Source organism: Aotus nancymaae, unplaced genomic scaffold (assembly GCF_030222135.1).
Source record: "Aotus nancymaae isolate 86718 unplaced genomic scaffold, 86718_ANA_hifiasm-v0.15.2.pri h1tg000029l, whole genome shotgun sequence".
Taxonomy (NCBI): domain Eukaryota; kingdom Metazoa; phylum Chordata; class Mammalia; order Primates; family Aotidae; genus Aotus; species Aotus nancymaae.
The window spans coordinates 61,305,216-61,327,292 of record NW_026988442.1 but is presented as its reverse complement, the minus strand read 5'-3'; positions in this window follow the sequence as shown (position 1 = coordinate 61,327,292).

The following is a 22,077-nucleotide window of genomic DNA, read 5'->3' as shown; positions in this document are numbered from 1 at the left end:
CAGGCTCTATAATGGAGGTGAGCAAGGGAGAAGTAATTTGAGAGTGTGAGTTGGGTTAGTCAACACAGGATCTATGTCCTCCTTTTATGTACCTAACAGCACTAAGTGGATTTCAAGTCACACGTGTTGAACTGAATTGCAATTTGACTGCAACCAAAATTTGCACATAGGCCCATGGTCGTATTTATTTTTTCCTGGGAAATCAATAATTATTTTCATTTAATGGTATGTTAAGTAGAGAATAATGCCATCAGTCCTCATCTTAGGAGTCCATCAGTAGTATGATAGATAGCGTTGTATTTAGAGAAAGCAAAAATGAAAAAGATCGATATTTATACACAAGATAATACAGAAACATCAGCCATGAACATCTGACCAAAAGCAGACATCTGAAATAGAGAACACTGCCTCCATTTGACCTAGTTGACATGTCTATGAACCTTTTCCTTACCTAGCACTTAAGTGCACTTCTCTTGGCATTGTCGCAGACAGTCAAAACAGTAATACATATAAAGTTCCCTGCATGGCGCTCAACAAAAAAATGTCAGCAATGACTTCTGCTTTCATTAGTGCTACAATGTTTTAGCCAGTGCAATAAGTAAAGAAAAAGAAATGAAAATCATTCAGACTGGCAAAGTAGAATTAAAACTGTCTTTATTCCACACAATTATCTATGTAGAAAGTCCTAAATAATCTACAAAAAAATTCACTAGAATTACCATGTGAATTTATTGAGGTTTCATAACACAAGGCCAATATTTAAAACTCAATTGTATTTATACATACTGGTTATGTACAGTTGGAAATTGAAATTGAACAAATGATACTATTAATAACATTAAAGAAAATATAAAACACTTACTTAAGTGTACTTCTAACAAGGACCTGTACACTGAAAACTATAAAGCCTTTCTGAAATACATTAAATGAAGAGAGATATTTTGTTCAAGAATCAGATGACCTAATGTTGTTATGATATAAATTATATTCAAATTGGTCTATGGATTAACATAATGCCAATCAAAATTCCAAGAGTACCTTTCTTATTTTTTATAGAAAATTAGAAGCTGGGTTGGATGCAGAGGCTTATGTCTGTAATCATAGCACTTGGGAGACTGAGGTGGAAGAATTGCTTGAGCTCAGGAGGTCAAGACCAGCCTGGACAACATGGCAAAACCCTGTCTCTACAAAAAGTTTATAAATTAACCAGGCACAGTGGTACATGTCTGCAGTCCCAGCTACACAGGTCGACATAGGAAGATCAACCAGGTTGCAGTAAGCCATGATTGTGCCACTGCACTCCAGCCTGGGTCACAGAGTTCTCACTGTCACCCTGTCGAAAGAAAGAAAGAAAGAAAAAGAAAGAAAGAAAGAAAGAAAAGAAAGAAAGAAAGAAAAGAAAAGAAAGAAAGAAAGAAACAAGGAAAGAAAGAAAGGGAGGGAGGGAGAGAGGGAAAGAAAGAAAGAAAGAAAGAAAGAAAGAAAGAAAGAAAGAAAGAAAGAGAGAAAGAAAGAAAGAAAGAGAGAAAATAACAAGCTAATTCTACAATCCTCATGGAAATGCACAAAAATCTAGACTTATGAAAACAAATAATGTTGGATAACTCATTCTACCTCACTCTAAGACTTAATATAAATGTATAGCATCAAGACAGTGTAATATTGGCATATGACTAGTTAGTATCAAAGGGACAGAACAGAGAGTCTAGAAATAGACCCACATATATATATAGCCAGTTGATTTTTAACAAAGTTGTCAAGGGAACTAAATAGAAATGGGCATTTTTTCAATAAACTCTGCTGGATAATTGGATAATCATATGCAAAATAGAAACAAAATCAAAACAGAATCTCAACTTTCTCTACATTTCCTTAAAATCATAAAGTTAGCTCAAAATATATTATATATCTAAATGTAATGTGTAAAGTTTTGGGGAGAAATCAAAGGAGGAAACTGTTGTGACCTTAAGTTAGGTAAAGATTTCTTACATATGATACATAGATACATATGTATCTTACATATGATAAATAGAAAGTGCAAACCATCAAAGCAGATATTGGTAAATTATACTTCATTAAATCAACAAATTCTGCTGTCTACAAGACACTACTAGGAAAATGAAAATATAAACCACAAAATAGAAATAAATATTTGCAAAACAGAGATCTGATAAAAGACATATCAAGAATATATACTCAAAAACTCTTAAAACTCAATAATAAGAAAACAAGCAATTCAATTAAAAGTAGTCAATGATTTGAATAGACATGTCACCAAAAGAAGTTATGATTGCAAATGATTACACATAAGTACATGGGAAAAATGTTCAACTGCATTAGCTTATAGGAAAATGCAAATTAAAACCTCAATAAGGTGATAATACATACTTACTAGAAGGGTTAAAATGAAAAAGATTGACAACACTAAGTGTTAGTGAGGATGCAGAGCAACTAGAACTGTCATACATTGCTGACAGAAGTACAAAATGGTACAGCCAGTTTGTAAGAAAAACAGTTGGCATTTTCTTCTAAGGTTAAACCCATCTACACTCATTATCTTGGGATACCCCTGCTAAGGTGGGATCAATTCTATACAAAATGAATTCAGATGCCAAGACTGATGCTGGAATTTATGCACCAAGAGGATATGAAAATTTTATTACTCACATAATGAGGCTTTCTGGAAGAGCAGAGCAACCTGAAATGACAACCCAAATGGTGGAAGCAAAGGAAGAGGTGTTGGCTTTGTTATTGTGGTGAGGGCACAGGACAAAGAAGAGCATGACATGGTTTGAACTTCCCCACTGGCAACAAGGAAGGGAGTACGTGAACTTTTATATGGCTTGTCCAGATGGGAAAAGTGGGAAGGGGCTGGGTGTGTCTTGAAACCTGCTTGTGATCAAACATAAAAAATGAAGTCAGGCTAAGTGCATTGGTTCATGCCTGTAATCCCAGCCCTTTGGGAAGCCAAGGTAGATGGATCACTTGAGGTCAGGAGTTCGAGACCAGGCTGACCAACATGGTGAAACCCTGTCTCTACTAAAAAAATACAAATATTAGACAGGCGTTGTGGTAGTTGCCTGTAGTTCCAGCTACTCGGGAGGCTGAAGCAGGGGCATCACTTGAACCCAGGAGGCAAAGGTTGCCATGAGCCAAGATTACACTACTGCACTCCAGCCTGGGTGACAGAGCAAGACTCTGTCTCAAAAAAAAAAAAAAAAAAAAAAGGAGTCAGACACTTTATTCCACTTATTCTACCACCTAGCAATTCTACTCCTAGATATTTATCTAAGATAAATGATAACATATCCACAAAAAAAGGTGTATGTAAGTGTTTATAGTGAAAAACAGAAAGCTACTAGAAAGACTATCAGCCCATGAACCAATAAACAAATTGGAATACTGCTCAGCAAAAAAAAGAAAGAAAGAAACAATTTCTAGGTACATGCAACAACAAGGATGACTTTCAAAAGCATTGTGCTAACTGACAAGAGCCAGATCCAAGAGGCTAAATACTCTATAATTATAGTTATATGGTAATCTAAAGAAAGCAAACTAAAAAGGCAGAAATCAGATAAGTGGCTACCAGGAGCTAGGAGTTGGTAGAGGGAACTGATTTCGAAGGCACATGAGAACTTTTTGAGATGAGATCTTGATTGAGGTGGTAATTACATGGCTGTATATATTTCTCAAAACTCAAAAAACTATATTTCTGGAAGGTGAAATTTTCAATATAAAAATTATAGGACCATAAACTTAGTAAAAATACACCTTTGCAAGGGAAATAGTGATAATGTTATTGTTTTCAATTTCTAGATAAATACTAACCAAAAAAAAATCTATGTGATTTGCTGAAAACCACCTATGTGATAAATGGCAGAGGTAGCACGTAAACCCAGATCACCAAACCCTCATCCCAAGCTCTTTCATGATATTACATTTTTTATCTAATACGAGTAGTTTTATAACCTTTTCTCATCAGCAGTGTAATGTGGAAGAGAGTTTAAATTTGTATGGTGTTATCCTGAAAGATAATATTAGGTCCATTAGACTAACAGAAAAAATGTATCATGTCCAATCATATTAGATTTTTTTGTTGTTATTGTGGTGAGGATATAGGACCAAGGAGGGTATGGCATGATTTGAACTTCCCCACTGTATTGTTTTCTTAATATAAAAAACTACTTAAACAATGAAGCCTTTTTAACAATGGGTAACTGATTGATAACATTTAGGGAAAAACCAACAGGTCAGAGAAAATAGGTGTGCCACTACAATAGCTCATCTCTAAGTGTCCAGCCATGACTTCTGCTGGATAAAAAGATGAGAGACATGTGTTGCATTTGATAATGTAAAGTACAGTCCTAAGACCTGTGAGTATCATAAAGATGAAAAACATGCAATTGCTAACCTCAGGACATAAATGTCAACGTGTTAAAAAGCCTATACCTACAGAAAGGGATTGTGTACGGCATATGTTTTAAAAGCAAATCCACAGCATAATACAGTTATGTATATTTATTTATGAAGCCTGTATAAGATTTATAAGCCTGTAAAAGATTATTATCTTTTCAACCAACAGCATAAAACACTGCATTGAAATTATGACAGGCATTAAGAAAAATATATACACAATGTCTACTGATTAAAATTAAGCAAATTTAATTAACGATACTGAATATAATTCCTTTTCTTACCATTGATAGATTTCATTTAAACTTTATGTTAGAGTGGTGGGGTTTAGGTGATTTGGACCTTTTCTTTGTATAATTGTGAAGTATTTTTGAGTAATTTCTTTTTATAATTGTGAAGGCTTTAATTTTAAAGCCTTTAGGATAAAGATATGTAGCTACAGGTAATTACTGTGTATACAAGAATAATGTAAACATATACTGGGCTGGGACTCAATTAGAGCCTCTGAACTCAAGGGCAGAATTTAGTCCAGATCATTTGAAAATAACAGCATTCTCCCTTATAATTATAAGATCAATGACTGACAGGATAATTAGTATATCTGGTAATCAAGGTAATAGCTTTTGCAGATCTAATTAGAGCATATTCTGTTGCTTGGAATACCTGCCAAAGATGTTAAACTAATCTTCTGTACTTAAAGACGATGGCTGAATCTTAAGAAACTAATAGGAATAAGCTGTATTCTTCACTTCGTAAACAGTGGGAGGCAATGAATAAATCAGTACTACTCACTCATGAATTATGATTATAGTTTTAGAGCACAGTTAGGACAGAAGAGCTATCCTTTGGGGAAGGTCATCAATTTGAATACCTAAATCCCAACCAATTGTCTGACTTGGACTACCCTTTCAATCTAACTTGAAGAGGTGTATTGGAGACAAACTCAAGATATTTTAAATCACAAAGTTAGTCTTTCATCAGCCAAAATGTCTGTGGCAGCTTGGTCTAAGAATCACATAAGCCTGGATTGAAGTCTTTGCAATGATATGTAGACCTTTGACAACTTTCACAGTGGGCATCTGTGTTTTGCCTGCACACCTTTTCATTGGGACAACATAGGGCCTTTATTTTCCTTTTGGTCACAGAGCCTTTATTTTCCCTTGCAAAGTCCTCCCACATCAATAGTATGCAGTCTTGTTTGGGCTGTAAATTGATGCTTTACTCTATTTAATATTTGCAATGACTCTATGAAGTGGGGGTTAATTCTGTCTCTGTTTTACAGATGAGATAACTGAAGTTTAGATATATTAATGGATCTGTCCAATGCAAAGATAATCAATATTAGTTAACATAAAAATAACCTCAAAATCTCTGGCTTCATGCAATAAAGATGAATTTCTTCCTCATATAAAGCCTGGTTTTAATACAAGTTTACATAGCTCTCCTGAGCAGCTTTTCTCTGGATGCCATTTCACTGATGGAGGCTTGCTCCTTCTTTGGGCTCTGTTATTTGGATCTTTCAATATCACACCAGTGTCATCTAGCCAGCAGTTGGAGGTAGACTCAGAGGGTACAGAACATGGGGAAGGCACTGTAGATACACAACTACCCCAACTTAGAAGTGATACACATAAATTCTGACCATATTCTAATGGCTAAAAAGATGCAAGGAAGCTGAGACACACAGTCTCTCTTTTTGGCCAAGATGAAACTAAAATGTAGCGCTGTCTGTTCCATAATGAACAAACACTGGTTGATATGGGTGGAGCCTTGATTACAGGCCCTAGCTGATTATTCAGTTCAGACCCTCTTAGGCACTGTGTTGTTATACTGACTTGCGTTTGGCACTTATTAAATGCATGTGACAGTGTTAGGCATATGGCAGCTTTCTTCTAAGGAAGAAAGAGAGTGAAAGAACAAGAGAAGGAAAGAAGGAAGGGAGGAAAGGAGAAAGGGAAAGGAAATAAAGACTAGTCACAACTAATTAAGTTCAATTCAGTTTCTTTATTTTGTGTCTCTTACCTCTCTTAATATCATTAAGTGGTAAACTGCGGATGTGGAAAAAAATAGTCCTATTTTTAAAATCATAATGCTTCAGGGAAAGAAAGAAATAACAGCAGAAATAAAAAGGCTATATGCAGACTGACCTGTCTCCTAATTCGGCCCATTCAAGTAAGAGCTCACTAAGCAGAATCTACTGTGGTGGTGCTTTGAATGTCAATGGTATATATAGTTTTGATACTCCTTGAGTCTCTGCATTTGCATGTATAATACAAATTATATGCCTCAAGTCTTCTCTGCATTTGTGCCTAAAATTAGCTCCTTTTGAAGTTTTCTCAAGTATTTATTAAAAAGTTTCAAGGCACTTTGTTTCTCCTGAATTCATTTTAGTTTTCCATCCAGCCCCCTTACCTCACCACCCTTCTGCCTCAGGTGAAGCTTGTGGGCTCTGTGCTGGGCTCCATGACACTTAATTAGAATAACTAGTAGGAAATATTGAAAATTAGATCATAGGGGAGGAAACAATATTATCCTCTTATCTGTGTCTCGGAATATGTGCTAGCTCTTCTCTAAAATCCTCTCAGCATAGGAGATACTGGGCAATAACTTTCAAGAAGGTCATACAAAAGTTTCAAACAGTAAACCTTTTATAAATAATAAATGAATGATAAATTAGCCTAACACTCCTCTCCAATCTTAAATCTATTCTAGGCACTCTTATTGGTCTTCTCTTCCTTTGCTTTCTGCCTTAATACATGTGCCAAAGGGACATGTATTGTGCCCACTTATGCCCACCTCTATCACTAGAAATGTTCCCAACATCTCCAAGGTCTCAGATCTTGGCCAATCTGTCTCTAAATCTCATGAGAAGTTTAATTTTTTTTCCCTTCAGTGCAAGGTCAACATGGAGATCTTTATTTCCTGATGCCAAACGCAATTTTCTAGTCCCTTCAGGGAACACCCCTCCTCCAACTGTATGTGTATGGTTTTGACCTATGGCTCAAACAAGACAATCATACAGTAGTTTGATATCAGAACATTTACATTTTTGGTGCTATATATAAAGTAAATATGACCATACATGAGATACAACAGTTTGATACAGGTCAGGCTACACTAAGCTTACCTGAGACCTACATGTGTATGTTTTGACCAAAAGGGAAAAATATTGGTTTTCCTGAATGAATAGCCTGTATTTAGTAAGTTATGCAAACTCTGTAACCTAACACAGAGTTTCTGAGCCTTAAGATGGAGCTTATTCTAAGATAGTTACTTAAAGACTCTTTAATGTGTGGATAAATAAATAAGGAGCATACCTAATGGTAGGGTAAATGTCTGTGAAGATTAAAAATCCACAGTGATATACAATCCCAATACATGAAAAAACATCCTATTTTATTCTTTCTGAATAGAAAGTTTGGTTTATTGACACCTATTCCCTAATAATCTCATTCAAGATTACCAACAATTTATTATGATTTTTATGACAATAGACACACAAATAATCATTACCTAAACAGGGGCATGCTACTATGGACAACTTTATGCCTATAGATTTGATAACCTAGATGAAATGAACCAATTCCTTGAAAGATACAATCTACCAAAACTCCCACAAGAAGAAATAAACAATTTGAACAGGCTTACATTTGTTAAAGAAATTGAATCAGTAATAACCTTCCAAAACAGAAAGCACCAGGCCCAGATGGGCTTACAGGTGAATTCTACCAAACATTTCAGGAAACAAATTACACTAATTCTCTATAGTCTTTTTCAAAAGAAACAGGCAAAATAAATAATTTCTAACTCTTTCTGTGTAAACAGCACTATCCTAATACCAAAACCACACAAAGACATTACAATAAAAGAGAACTACAGATCAGTATCTCTCGTTAACATAGATGCAAAAATCTTCAATAAAATATTAACAAATTGAACTTAATAATGTATAAACAAATTATGCCTCATGCCAACTTGGATTTATCCAAGGTATGCAAGCCTGGTTCAATATTAAAAAATCAACTAATGCAATTTATCACTTTAACAAGCTAAAGAAGAAAATCACATGACCATATCAGTAAATGCAGGAAAAAAATTGATAAAATTTAATACTCATTTATGATCAAAGCTCTAAGTTAACTAGGAATGATAACTTGAAAAAGAATATCTACAAAAAACTTATTGCTAACATACTATTTAATGATAAGAAACTATCAGCTTTCCCACTAAAATAAGAAATAAGGCAAGGATGTCCTCTCTCTTCACTCCTTTTCAACACTACATTTGAAGTTTTAGTTAATCCAATAAAACAAGTAAAAGAAATAAGAGGTGTGCAGATTGGGGAGAAAGACATAAAACTTTGTTTACATATGACATGATTGTCTGTGTTGAAAATCTAAAAGAATCACTACAAAAAAGCTCCAGGAATCAATAAGCAATTATAGCAAGGTTGCATACAAGATTAATAAACAAAAAGTGATTGCATATACCAGCAATTAATAAACAGGTTTTAAAATTTAAAGCACAATACCATTTACACTGGCACCCCAAAATATGGAATAATAAAGTATAAATCTAAGAAAATATGCAAAGATCTATAAGGAAAACTATAAAACTGTGATGACAAAATCAAAGAAAAAATGGAGAGTTATTCCATGTTCATAGATTAGAAGATTCAGTATTGTCAACATTTCAGTTATCTGCAACATGATCTATAATGCTATCACAATCAAAATACCTAAAAAGGAGTTATTTTGTCGCTATTAACCCCTGATTTTAAAGTTTACAGAAAAAGGCAAAAGACCCAGGATAGCCAACACAATATTGAAGGAGAAGAGCAAAGTTGAAGGACTGACACTACATAATTTCAAGACTTACTTTAAGCTATAGTAATAAAGATAGGGTGGTACTGGCAAAATAACAGAGAAATAGATTAATGGAAAAGAATAGAGAGGTAAGAAATAGATCCACATAAATAGAGTCAATTGATCTTTGACAAAGGAGCAAAGATGATACAATGGAGCAAAGACGGTCTTTTCAACAAATGGTGCTAGAACAACTAGACATCCACATGTAAAAAAATGAATCTATACCAAGACTTTACACTCGTTACCAAAATGAATTCAAAATGGATAACAGATCTATATGTTAAAATACTATAAGGCTTCTAAAAGATAATATCCCAGACAATCTAGATGACCTAAGTTTTGCTGATGACTTTTTTAGATACATCAACACTAAAGGCACAATTTATGAAAAAGAGAATTTTATTGAAAGAATATTCATTAAAATTAAAACTTCTGCTCTACCAAGACACTGTCAAGAGAATGAAAAGACAAGTCACAGAATGGGAGAAAGTATCTGTGAAAGATATATCTAGTAAGGGACTGTTGTTCAAAATATGGGAAAAAAACTTTTAAAACTCAGCAATATGAAAACAACTTGACTAAAAAATGAACCGATGACCTTAACAGACACTTCACCAAAGAAGATATACAGATGGCCAAAAATAAAGCATATGAAAAGATGCTCTTCATCATATCTCATTACAGAAACACAAATTAAAGCAACAATAAGCTACTATTATACACGTATTAAAATTTCCAAAATCCAGAACACTGACAAAACCAAATTCTGGCAAGGATGTGGAGTAACAGGATCTCTCATCCATTGTTGCTGGAAACAAAAATCAAACAACCACATTGGAAGACAATTTAGCAGCTTCTTACAAAAGTCAATATGCTGTTACCATAAAATCCAGCAATCACACTTCTTGATATTTACCCAAAGACACTGATAACTAATGTCTGCACAAAAACCTGAACATAGATGTTTATGGCAGATTTATTCATAATTGCTAAATCTTAGAAGTAACCAAAATGTTCTTTAGTAAGTGAACGGATAAACTGCAGTACATCCATACAATGGAATATTATTCAGTACTCTAAAGAAATGCGATGTTAAGCCATGAAAAGACATGGAGGACTTAAGTGCATATTATTAAGTGAAAGAAGCCAGTCTGAAAAGGCTACATACTGTATGATTCCAACTATATGGCCATTCGGGAAAAGGCAAAACTACAGAGACAGTAAAAAGGTCAGTGGTTGCCAGGCTACTAATATAGGGAAGGAAGGTTGGATAGGCAGAGAACAGAACATTTTTAGGGCAGTAAAAATATTCCATTTGATACTATAGTGATAGATATCTGTCAATATATATTTGTCCAGACCCATGGAATGTACACCATCAAGAGTGAACCCTAATATAAACTACGAACTTTAGGTGATAATGATTTGTCAATTGTGATATAAATGTACCAGGCTGGTAGAGGATGTTGGTAATGGGAGAGGCTATGCAAGTGTAGGGGTAGGAGATGTACAGGAACTCTCTGCACTTTTCGCTCAATTTGGCTGTAAACCTAAAACTATTCTGAAATATAAAGTCATTTTTTAAAAAAATCATGCTTAAAATGTATTTAATTCAAAATTTCTGCAATCTTTGAAATTTTCCAATGCTTCACAGAGACCTTCTTTTTGGAATTAGAATTCAGTTCACCAAGGCTTCACTGTGTTCTCTGCTAGTTGCTAGCTGAAGAGTATAATATGATTTTTTTTAATCCTGTTTTTTTATGTTGTCATGATGGTAACAGAGTTTTTTTTTTTAACATATTTTTATATACTAACTGGCATCAAAATTTTTCTGATATCCCTAGAGTGTTACTTCAGAAAAGGAAGGACAGAATTTTTATTGCTTAATAACTGCTTTGTTAAAGTGATCACCTATTTTTCAATGAAGTTTTTGCCAGTTATTCAGACTACACTTTGAAGGCCATGAAGAGTAGGAAAGAGGAAGATAAAAGAAAATCAGAAACCAATCTGATCATAAATTGCTGATCAACTAGCAGCCAAATTATTGGTTGACAGTGCTGACAGAAAAATCAAGTACTGATCAACAATTTCTACTGAAAATCTCCTCTTCCTAAAACACTTTTTCCTAGGTATACAGTAGATCTATGTAACAGCCTGTCAAAAGGGGTCTCTGTTGTTTCTACCGAGACATCACTCAAGCCTAAGAATGAACTATTCCCATGTTCTAAAGTGAAGAGCTAAATCTTCTATATAGGATGGGTAAAGAAAGCGGCCACTGTTTTTTTTGGGTTTTTTTTTTTTTTTTTTTTTTTTCTTAATCCATTGCCCACTTTGAATGCAAATATGTGTCAAAGCTGAAGTGGTCAAGAAAAGAGACTTTTTGGTGAGAGTAGTCAGCGTCTGCATGTCCTTCCACTACCCATTCCCATGAAGATGGAAAGAGAGTACACTTTTTCTTCCCTCACCTTAAGTCCAGTGGCAGAAGAGTTTCAAAGAAACCATTCATACAACATGATATTTTGCCCCATTTGTTTGAAGAACAACATGAACTCTAAAGGCAAGAAGGTATGGCCTGGCCTAGAACAGCAAAGCAAAGAAAGAAGACTGCACTGCGTCTGTCCCATCAATGATTAGATTAGGCCTTGTGAGTTTTTTGGTAGGCCGAATGGACCCATGGAATAAAGCTGTCATAAAAGTAATTTAAAGGAGACTGTGACCAAGAAGCCATCTGAATGCATGATAAAACCCCAGTAGATAAATCTATTTTAGGAAAACAACCAAGTGTCCAACTTCTAAAATTGTAGTTAAAAGTGTATGAATATAATTCTTCTAGTTGGGAAGATGGGTGGGTGACAAGCAGGGTTTCTAATGTGCTAGTATTATTCTGTTTTTTGTTCAGGGAACTGATTACACAATTGCATATGTTTTATAAAAGTAGTGATTCATCCTTTTCTGTATGTATATCATACTGCCATAAAAAGTTATATTTTAAGTTGCTGCTTCTAACCAAGACTTTATTCAGAACCATAGAAAATTCTCATCTATATAATATTTAAAGGGAGACTGGAATAAAGGATTAAACAGATTTATCACTGTACCATACTGCATTAAATCCAGTTGACAAAATGACATTTCCATTGAACTTCAAATGTATTTACTGCAAATAAGACCTTTGTTCTGTCAAAGAAATTCTCTGTCATGCTAAAACTAAATTAAATTAAAATGTAAATTACATTTATAAAGTTTATTTCACTAAAATTTGGTCAAAAAAGAGAAATAAAAACTAGCTACACAATGAAGTGCTTGGCTTTCTGGTAGGCAGAATTTTAAGTTGACCTCGTATGACCTTTGTCTTTATAAAATCTCTTCCTTTTAAGCATGGGCAGAACCTGCAAATGCAATGAGTTATCACTCCCATGATTATGTTACATTAAATGCAAAAGAGATTTTTGCATAATTAGTTTATTAATCAGTTGGTTTTGGTTAATTAGATGAGCCCTTTAAAAGCAGAGGATTTTCTCTGGTGAGTAGTGAGTAACAGAGAGGAAGTCAGGTAAATTCCAAGCACAAGAGAGAATTGAAACAAAACTCCTGGATTGAAAATAGATGGGAACACACAGAAAGGACCTGAGAGAAGCCTCCAGAAGCTGAGAGCAGCACCCGGCTCACAGCCAGCAAGAAAATGGGGACCTCAGTCCTGTGGCCATGGAGAACTGAATTCTGCCAGCAAAAATAAGCTTAGAAGCAGATTTTTCCCTTGAGCCTCTAAATAAGAACTTGGCTCTGCCAACACCTGGATTCTGGCCTTGTGAGACCTGAGCAGGGAACTCAGTTTTGCTATACCAACATCTGACATAGAAAACTGTGAGCTAATACATTTGTGTTGCTTTAAGCTCCTCAGTGTGTGGTAATTTGTTATGTAGCAATAGAAAATGAATCCAGACAAGACATAAAGATGAGCTACACCACCAAGGCTAATGGTGGCTTTTGGGAATGGCCACCTGCCTTGGTATAAGAATACATACAGCTCTAAAATTTTCACACTTCAAAAAACACTAGTGTCTCTCTTTTACTACTCAAAGGTCACCAGATAAGATGATACAAAATATGAACATCACACATTGTCTACAAAAGGTTTCTCATCAATCTCTACTTGTCTTCCTTTATTCTGACAAGGACATTTAAATTTATAATCAACAGAAAAAAATGTGACAATAATCTGGAATGACACTGGTTGTTTAAAGATTATTGAGACCAAAGAAGTGGGAATTGCCCCTAAGGGAGTAAATATTGCTGCTACATGATGGTGACTTATTACACGTCCACTCATGGAAGCTATGATTCTCTTTCCTAAGAGATTAAACATCTGGTTCTTCACAAAAAAGCTTGGTATCTGTTAGTACATTGGTATTTCTCACAGGTGTCACAGTGTTAGATAATCAACATCTGTCTTCCCTCATGTTGAACAACCTTCTAGTTTAAGCTAAATTGTCTTAGAAGAGGATCCTTATTGAAAATCTAGGAACACATTTTTTTTTTTAAGTTTTGAAAACATATTTTCTTTTAACATTAAGCTGTAGCATGTAAACAGTGGTCTGAAACATAATTGCACTGTTCAGGGCTTTGCAGCAAATTTCTCTGTTCGCCTAACACTGTTCTCAACCTGCCCTCAAAACAGACAGCCCGGCAACTATGGGGTCAAGAACAAAGATTATAGACTCCAGCTGATATAGATAAATGCCAACTTTACTGTTTATTAGCTGAGTTAATAATATCTTCAAGTCTGTTTTCTCATCTAAGAAGAAGAAGAATTTCCTTGACAAGCCAAGATGAGGATAATAATTTTCTTTCAGAGCCATGGTAAGAATTATGTAACAAATTCAGAGTTTATCATTATTCTGACCTAACATTTAGTGCTTATTTTTACTAATATTTATTCTGAAATCTAATTGTAATCTCTAGCTTATTTCAAAAATCACCAAAAAAATTCAGTTGTACTTTACTAAATTTTTTCTCTTGATGTTACCATTCATCAGAACACCGTTGCTTCTTTGTCAACAGTTCTTTATTCATCATTAAGGAATTAATGCCACTAAAGTCACCAGTCTGATTTAAGGACACTCTGTAATGAAGCCTTGGTAGCTTATAGTAGGTCTTTTAAACACAATCCTCAAGTTGTTAATGGGGATATTTAGCACTTTCAGTAGGAAGTTTATTCCTCCAAGCCAAAGGGCCCACATTCTATTAATAACTTTTCTGTATTTGAGTTGCTGTAACCTCTTTATACCAAATAACATTCAATAATAATCAATAATGATATGGTAGTGTTAATTTTCCAGGCTCTACAGTGTCTAGCGAATGTCCTTGCTACACATAAAAACCATACTCATTATGCTGTACTTTTATATAAGAGTTTGAACTAGGCCATTCTGTATTTTATAAATTCAAACCAAGACTATTATTTATTCTAAATGTGACAGCCTAGCTTTAGAGGTGGGCAGCCCCCACACAAGTAATCTGCTGATTAGTGCTAGTATGCATATCAGAAGCCAGCAAACTCCAATTTGCATTGAATGCCAGCTGCATAACAACTTATCAGAGAAACCCAGATAGGAGGGCAAAGAAATATCCCTTCCTTAATTATGAGCATGTGTATGCCAGTGCAAACCTGCATTTGTATGACCGAGTGTTCTAGGATAATAAATTAATGCTATTAAGATTCATTACATATTCCTAATATGCATACCAAGGCCTCTTACTGGGAATATGTTACATCCCAAGCTCGAAGTCTATGGTGACAAAGTCCAGTGAGAATGGAAAGAGGTTCAGCCAAGTATGCCAGTAGATGTCCTAATAAGGTTTTGTGACATTTTAGAAAAGATAACACTTTTGATTATTGCACATATTAATTCAGTGTTAATGTCAGGTGATCTTGATTAATTGTCATTAGAACAAAAGTTTCTGTTTTGGACATCTAAATTTCTTGTGCTCATATAAGAAAGAAAAAAAAGTAAATGCAAAGTGAAGAGCAAATTACGGCCTACTTTGGCCTCAGACCTGTTTTATTTGCCTAAAATTCTAAATTTAAATGTCATTTGGTGTCACGTGTGCTGTCAGCAGCAGACTGTCTTTACATTAGATTTATTCATTCACATTATCTGACTGGTCCTTGAAAACACTTAAGCTTGAGATTCTAGAAATTCTGCTTGAGAGGCCAAATATTTTCTTAAGAGAGATACACCAGGCAAGAGAATGTGACTCTAAATGTTTTGCCTACTTGCTATGTCAGACCCTGACAAAGTAGAAATTCAGGATTCATGTGACCTGGAAGACTCTAACATACTGGGAAGTGTCCTGGTTTGGGAGACAGAAGACAGTGCTTCATTCAATTCAATGATTAGATCCAATCAATGATTGAATTCATCCAATCATTTAATCATTCATTCATTCAGATGACCAGCTTGCATTTTCTGCACTCCAGGTACCATTGTTGGAATAAAACAATGAGCAATGATAATACTGCCTCCTAAGATTGCTGCAAGGATTCAAGCTGATAATGCATGTGGGATGGGCACAAACTTGGTTCTTCTTTTCAGATTCCCTTGCCTGCCTCTTTTTGGTTTTTCTCTCGGTCAGCATCCCACCCATGCCTAATAGTCCTTTTATGACTTAATAAAATGGCATTTAAAAAATCAGGAATCAAAGAAAGAATTGATGTGACATTGGACAAGATATCTAGACTTTCCGATCCTCAAGAGTATATTATAGGTGAATAATCTAAAAATGCTTCAAGTTCTAAATATTAGAATTCTATGATTATCTGCATTGATACCAAAATTATTTAGTTTGTAAAATAGAAAATAGTCATCTTCTAGAATTTCTATAGCATGGTATAGGAAAGAGATTTTTTAAAATTATAAATTAATCTTATGAAATCAGAAACAGCTTTCTCTTTCTTAAAACATTTCTAGTCCCCAAAGTCTATTTTGTATCTCCAAATTAAAAGGAGTTGCTCAAAAACAACAACAAAAAAAGGAGCTGCATTAAGCAACTTCTAAATCAACCACACAGCTCTAAGATTCTATTCTTCTATGGTTCCATTTGAACAGTGTCATGTTGGAACAGTTTCTTCGGAGGGAGGAAGGAAGCATCATTTATTGTGCCAAAAGCAGAGTATCAGGCACCAAGCAAGTTGCTTGATATACATTATTTTATTTAGTCTTCATGAAGGGAATGAGAGAGTAACAAATGGCCAAGAACCTGCAGCTAATAAGGAGCAAGTAGAGGTGAGAAACCCTCTGCCAAGCTCCAAAGTCCTTGGTCTCCTGATGAACACACTGGGAATACTTTTTTATTTTCACCTGCTTCCTGTATTCTTCCTTTTACCACACAAATCTATTACTTAGGAACTGTTGGTTGACCAACAGCTTCAAAAATTTAATATTCCTTTACTTATTTGACCTCTGCTGAGTGGTTAAAATATCCAGTAACAGAGCTTCATATCTTGTTTAAGCAGTACATGTTGCTGTGAAGGATAACTGACAAGTTTAAAAATTCTTTAATTTAAAGCATTAAAATCTGCAGTTCAGTTCCTGAGTCAGTTACTAAAATCAGTTCCTAAACACATTTCAATATTTCATTCTCTGTAGTACTGTCATCCAGAAATGCCTATTAACCAATACATTTGTGTTTTGTAAGTACATATTATCACAAGATAATTCTGATACTCAAGAAAGACTAAGGTTTTCTTTTTCATCTTCAGTTTTACTCTAAGAATAAGTCCAATTTGCCATACTTGAATAATATTGAAATTGTTAATGCCTAAATGGACTAAGATAAGTCTGTACAAACCAAAATATGTAATTATACTGAATCTATTTGGCAGACATAACATGAAACAGGAATTTAAATCCATATTTACATTATATAAACACAAAAATTTTAATGAAGTTTTTATCACTAAATTATGATATTAGATATTAAAATAGTTCTCATAAAACAAATATAATCAGTAAAAAAATTTTCACATTAAGTATTTTTAGTAACCCTAAACCTCACCAAACATTAAGTATTAATCATCAAGAAACACCATCTGCAGAGCATAGCTTAAAAATAGTCTTATCTATTCATGCCTGACTCCTACATATTAATTTAACTCCTACATCTCTAATTGAAAAACGTAGCCTAAGCATTGACTGGTCAGAACACTAAGAATTACCTAGTTAAAATATTTGGTTATTAGAAACATTCATAGTATTACATTTTCAACTCATTTCAGTTATCCAAAGAATCTCAGTGTCAAAAGTTGTAGGATGGAAGATTATGTGGCAGACCAGAAAACAGGTAAGACCAAAAAATGGATAAAACATTTATGGTCCTTCATTTGTAATATAAAGCAAGGGTCCTCAAGTACTGAACCAAATAAAAGCCTTCAAATTACCCTGTGTGGTGTCTGGAAGCTCAGCCAAAAGCTGTTTTCCATAATCTATGGTAATACACAAAGTTTGAACTGAAGGGATTCTCAAATGGCTGAATGGCCATATACCAACATCCTATATCATGATGGAGCCCAGATGTGGTCTTTCATTTGGTGAAGGAAAATAGCACAATTATTTTAAGGTGTTCTATTTTACCAAAGGCCTTCTGATATAGTTTGGCAGTGTCCCCACCCAAATCTCATCTTGAATTGTAGCTCCTATAATTCTCACATGTTGTGGGAGGGTCCCAGTGGGCGATAATTGAATCATAGGAGCTGTTTTCCCCATACTGTTCTTGTGGTAGCAAATAAGTTTCACAAGATCTAGATTTTAAGGTGTTTTCTCTTTCACTTGGCTCTTATTTCTTTCTTGCCTGCCGCTATATAAGACATGCCTTTCGCCTTTGACCATGATTGTGAGGCCTCCCCAGCCACATGACTCTGAGTCCATTAAACCTCTTATACTTTAAAAATTACCCAGTCTCAGGTATGTCTTTGCTGGCAGCATGAGAACAGACCAATACACCTTCACATCACTGCTCTACTCGTGGTATAATAAATGTATTGATCAGTACTCACACATTCATAGCAGCCAGCCAGAGTCAAAACCAAGAGAAAAGTCCAAAGTCACTGAGTCTGTCCTTGAGGCTCATCTCTCCTTCCTGCAGGTCCCCTCCACCCAGCACACCAGCATCCTCTGGCTTCTCCCTAGTTTTACAAAAGCATCTTAAGTCGGCCTCCCTCCTCCATAGTCCTTCCAGTTCAGGCTATATAATATACCTTATCAGAGGCACAGGTAGGTTATTTATTCGGGCATGAATGGATGTAATGACGTACTTATTTATTCAGTCTCTCAACAAACATGTGCTGAGTATCCATTTTGTGCTAGGAGCCGTGCTGAACACTGGAAAAATATCCCCTTCGCAAACTCAGTAATCACAGTGGTAGGAAAGATTGGCCCATGCTCAGTCATCCACTATTCCAATTTGTTATATTTTAAAAGCATAATATGTAGGCTTTAGCCTAAAAGAATAGACTCCAACTGAGGGATGTTAAGCAGAAATAAACATCTTTTAAATAGCAACTACTCCCTCAGAACTCTCAAAGCCCAGGGCATGCACCCTTTCTCTCCATTCAGAAGATCAGCCTTAAGCACAGCATACAAATTGTTCAATAACACATTAAACGGAACTTTTTCTATAATCTTAGAATTTGAAATTAAGTCCTAAACAGGAAAAAGGCAATAAATGACCTCACATTCTAAAAAGCAACTGCTAAATACATCTGTGAATTATTAAGGGTTGACAAAAATTAGCCCTCACCTCCAAATACTCCAAAGAGCCGATGCAAAGAGCACAGCAGAAATTCAGAAATTCAAGGAGAGTCATTCAAATTTAGAATTACCAGGTCTTAGAAATACTTTGACTTTTCTTTTCTTCATGGGGTTGGGTAGAGAGTACTTTCCTCTCTCAAATAAAGAAAGGAATGTCCCCAAGACAATTCATGATAACTGAAAAAGCAAGAAGAGGAGATGTATGTTTCTCTTCCGTGTGTATGACTGCAACAGCTCAAATACCACAGTGGGGAAACCCTTGGGAAAGTTCTACATGCTTCCTTGAGTTTGGGAGGTATTTGGGCATTTTGAGACTGCTGCCTGCCTCTGTCTTCAGAATTGCTAAGATGGGAGATCAGCCAGAACAGTTGCATGTAAGGTGAGGCGAGAGGGCCAGCGTGGAAACAACCTGTACTCTCATTATTTGGCAGGTCCAGCCTGAAAGGGTACCATGAAAAATCCAAGTCATCTTGAAGGCATCTGATTCAATGCCTACTGCTACTGTAATGAATTACCACATTCATTACAATAAAGGTAATGGTTTAAAGCATTAATAAAGGTAATAGACGTAAAGGTTTAAAGCAACACAAATTTATCCTCTTACAATTCCAGACATCAGAAGTCCAAAATGGGTCTGTAGGGCTGCTTGTCTTATGGAGGCTCTAGGAGAGAATCCACTCTCTTGCCTGTTCCGGGTTGAAGAGGTTGCCTACATTTCTTGGCATGTGGCCTGTTCTGCCATCTTCAGAGCCTGCAACATAGCATCTTCTCTCCTCTCTGTCCTCTGCCTCCATCCTCAAATCTTCTGTGACTGATCCTCCTGCTTCCCTCTGATGAGAACTCTTTCGATTGCATTCGGCCCATTTGGGTAAACCATGATTATTTCCCCATCTTGGGATTCTTAAGTCAACCATATCAACCAAGACCTTTCTACCACATAACGTAACATTCTGTGTCTGGGGCTTATAACGTAGAAAGCACCCAACCCAAAAAGGGGGCTTGCTGGGTCATAGGAACCCTAGCAATAAGAAGCTTGGGGTATACCACTGGCAAGGAAGGAGCACCTCAAGAGAGTCAAGAAGAACATGTCCAGCTTAGAATTCTCAGGGGGCTTCCCATAAAGAAGCCAGTATCTAGCCTTTCACTCCGCAGAGAGCAATGACACTGCATTCTAGCACCTCCAAGCAAGATAAGGCTTCCTTTAGGCTATCTTCTCCTCCCTTGACCCTGGAAGACCCAGGGGTAATGTCTGGGGTTGAAATGAAGAAAAAGGAAAAAAGAGAGAGTAAAACAAGTCACACCCTCTGTGGTCAGTTAGGCCTAAGCCAGCAGGAGATGAGAAGCACTGAATTAAATGTGAGATTAAAATCGTGATTTAGACAGCACCAAAAGTTTTACTACTACAATATGAATCTTCGCTAACAAAACAAGACTGTTGTAATATTGGAACAGCATGAATTCTGCCTACAAGGCAATCAAGGTGTAGGGAAAAGAAAATCCAACAGAGCATGTTTGAAGAGTAACACTGGAAAATAATAAGCCCTTTTCTATTTGTACAACACAGCTTTCAGCCTATTCAGCAAAGTGGTTACAATGATTTTATGTACATTTGTGGAAGATATAGCTCAGTCATTGACTTTTGATAAGATATTTTTCTGTCTCTGATTTCCTATGTGCACCTGCCTGGAAATTCTCTTTATGTCAGCTGCTGTGCACCTCCACTACTCCCACACTTAACAGTACGCTGCTCATTCCAGATTCTCATCCACTCCTAATTATTCAGAGCCTGCCTAATTCTCTAAATGCATTAACTGGCACTGGATCGACACCTTCTATGTTGTTCAGCAGTTGTTACATTTACTTCTAAATAAATTATTTCAGCTTGGCATTACAGAGATAATCTGTCACTAATGCAAACTTGTGTATTTACAATATTAGAATCGCTGTCTTGTTATTTTTTCATTACTACTGTATTTTCTGAGCCTTTCTCATTACCATGTGTATTGTTTCATTATTTACATTTTGAATGCTATTATCTCCAAGGCTGTCAGCAGAAGCATTCTGAGATAATGATGCTGTGAAAAGAGCATTATCTAAATATGGATCTTTCTGCTCATGCTCAAATAAATTATTGTCTAACTCTTCAGATGCTTCTTCTGAGTCCTCATTAAGACACTCATTGCTTGGGGGAATTGTGGAGTATCAACTGCCTTTGTCTTAGGGTCTGAAGATGCAGAAACAAGACTAGAAATAGAGAAAGCCAATCAAGGCAGGAAGTGAGGAACTTTCTATTGATAGGAACGGAGGATGTAAAAACATCCAATGACATATGTATTTGATAGCAATCACCTTGAAAGAGAATAATCCTTGTGTGAGGGTCTGAAGGTAAAACAATGACTGAAATGAGTATGAAATATTTTGTTTAGTTCTGTTGTTCATAGAGATCAATAAACAAATTATGTTCCAAGTATCAAGAGAAGCTATTTTGCCTGATCAAAAGTAGACACTCCCCAGGCGCTTTACCCAGGGCCCTGGCTTTAAATACCAAGTATGCATCCTTGCCTCCCAATATTTTGCCTTTATCTCTGGCCTTTCCACTGGGATTGAAGTTTAAATAACCAACTTCTAATTTGACATCTACACCGGACGGTCTGTTGGCATCTCAAACTTAGCACAGCCAGTACAGGACTCTTTTTTTCCAAATATCCCTTTGTTCCCTTGGCTCCCTGTCACACAGTCTCAGCACATGCCATCACTATATAATGTGTTGCTCAAGCAAAAGCTAGTAAGTTTCTCATGGCTTGTCTCCTATTCTTCCTCTTCACACCCAATTGATCAACAAGTCTTGTGGGTTGATTTCTAAAACCCATCCCAAATTCAGCTACTTCTCTTCATTTCCATTATGACCACCCTTGCCCAGGAAAGCATTCTCTCTGAATAGGAACCACCTTCCAACTGGGAGACCAGCTTCCACTCTCGCTCCTCTG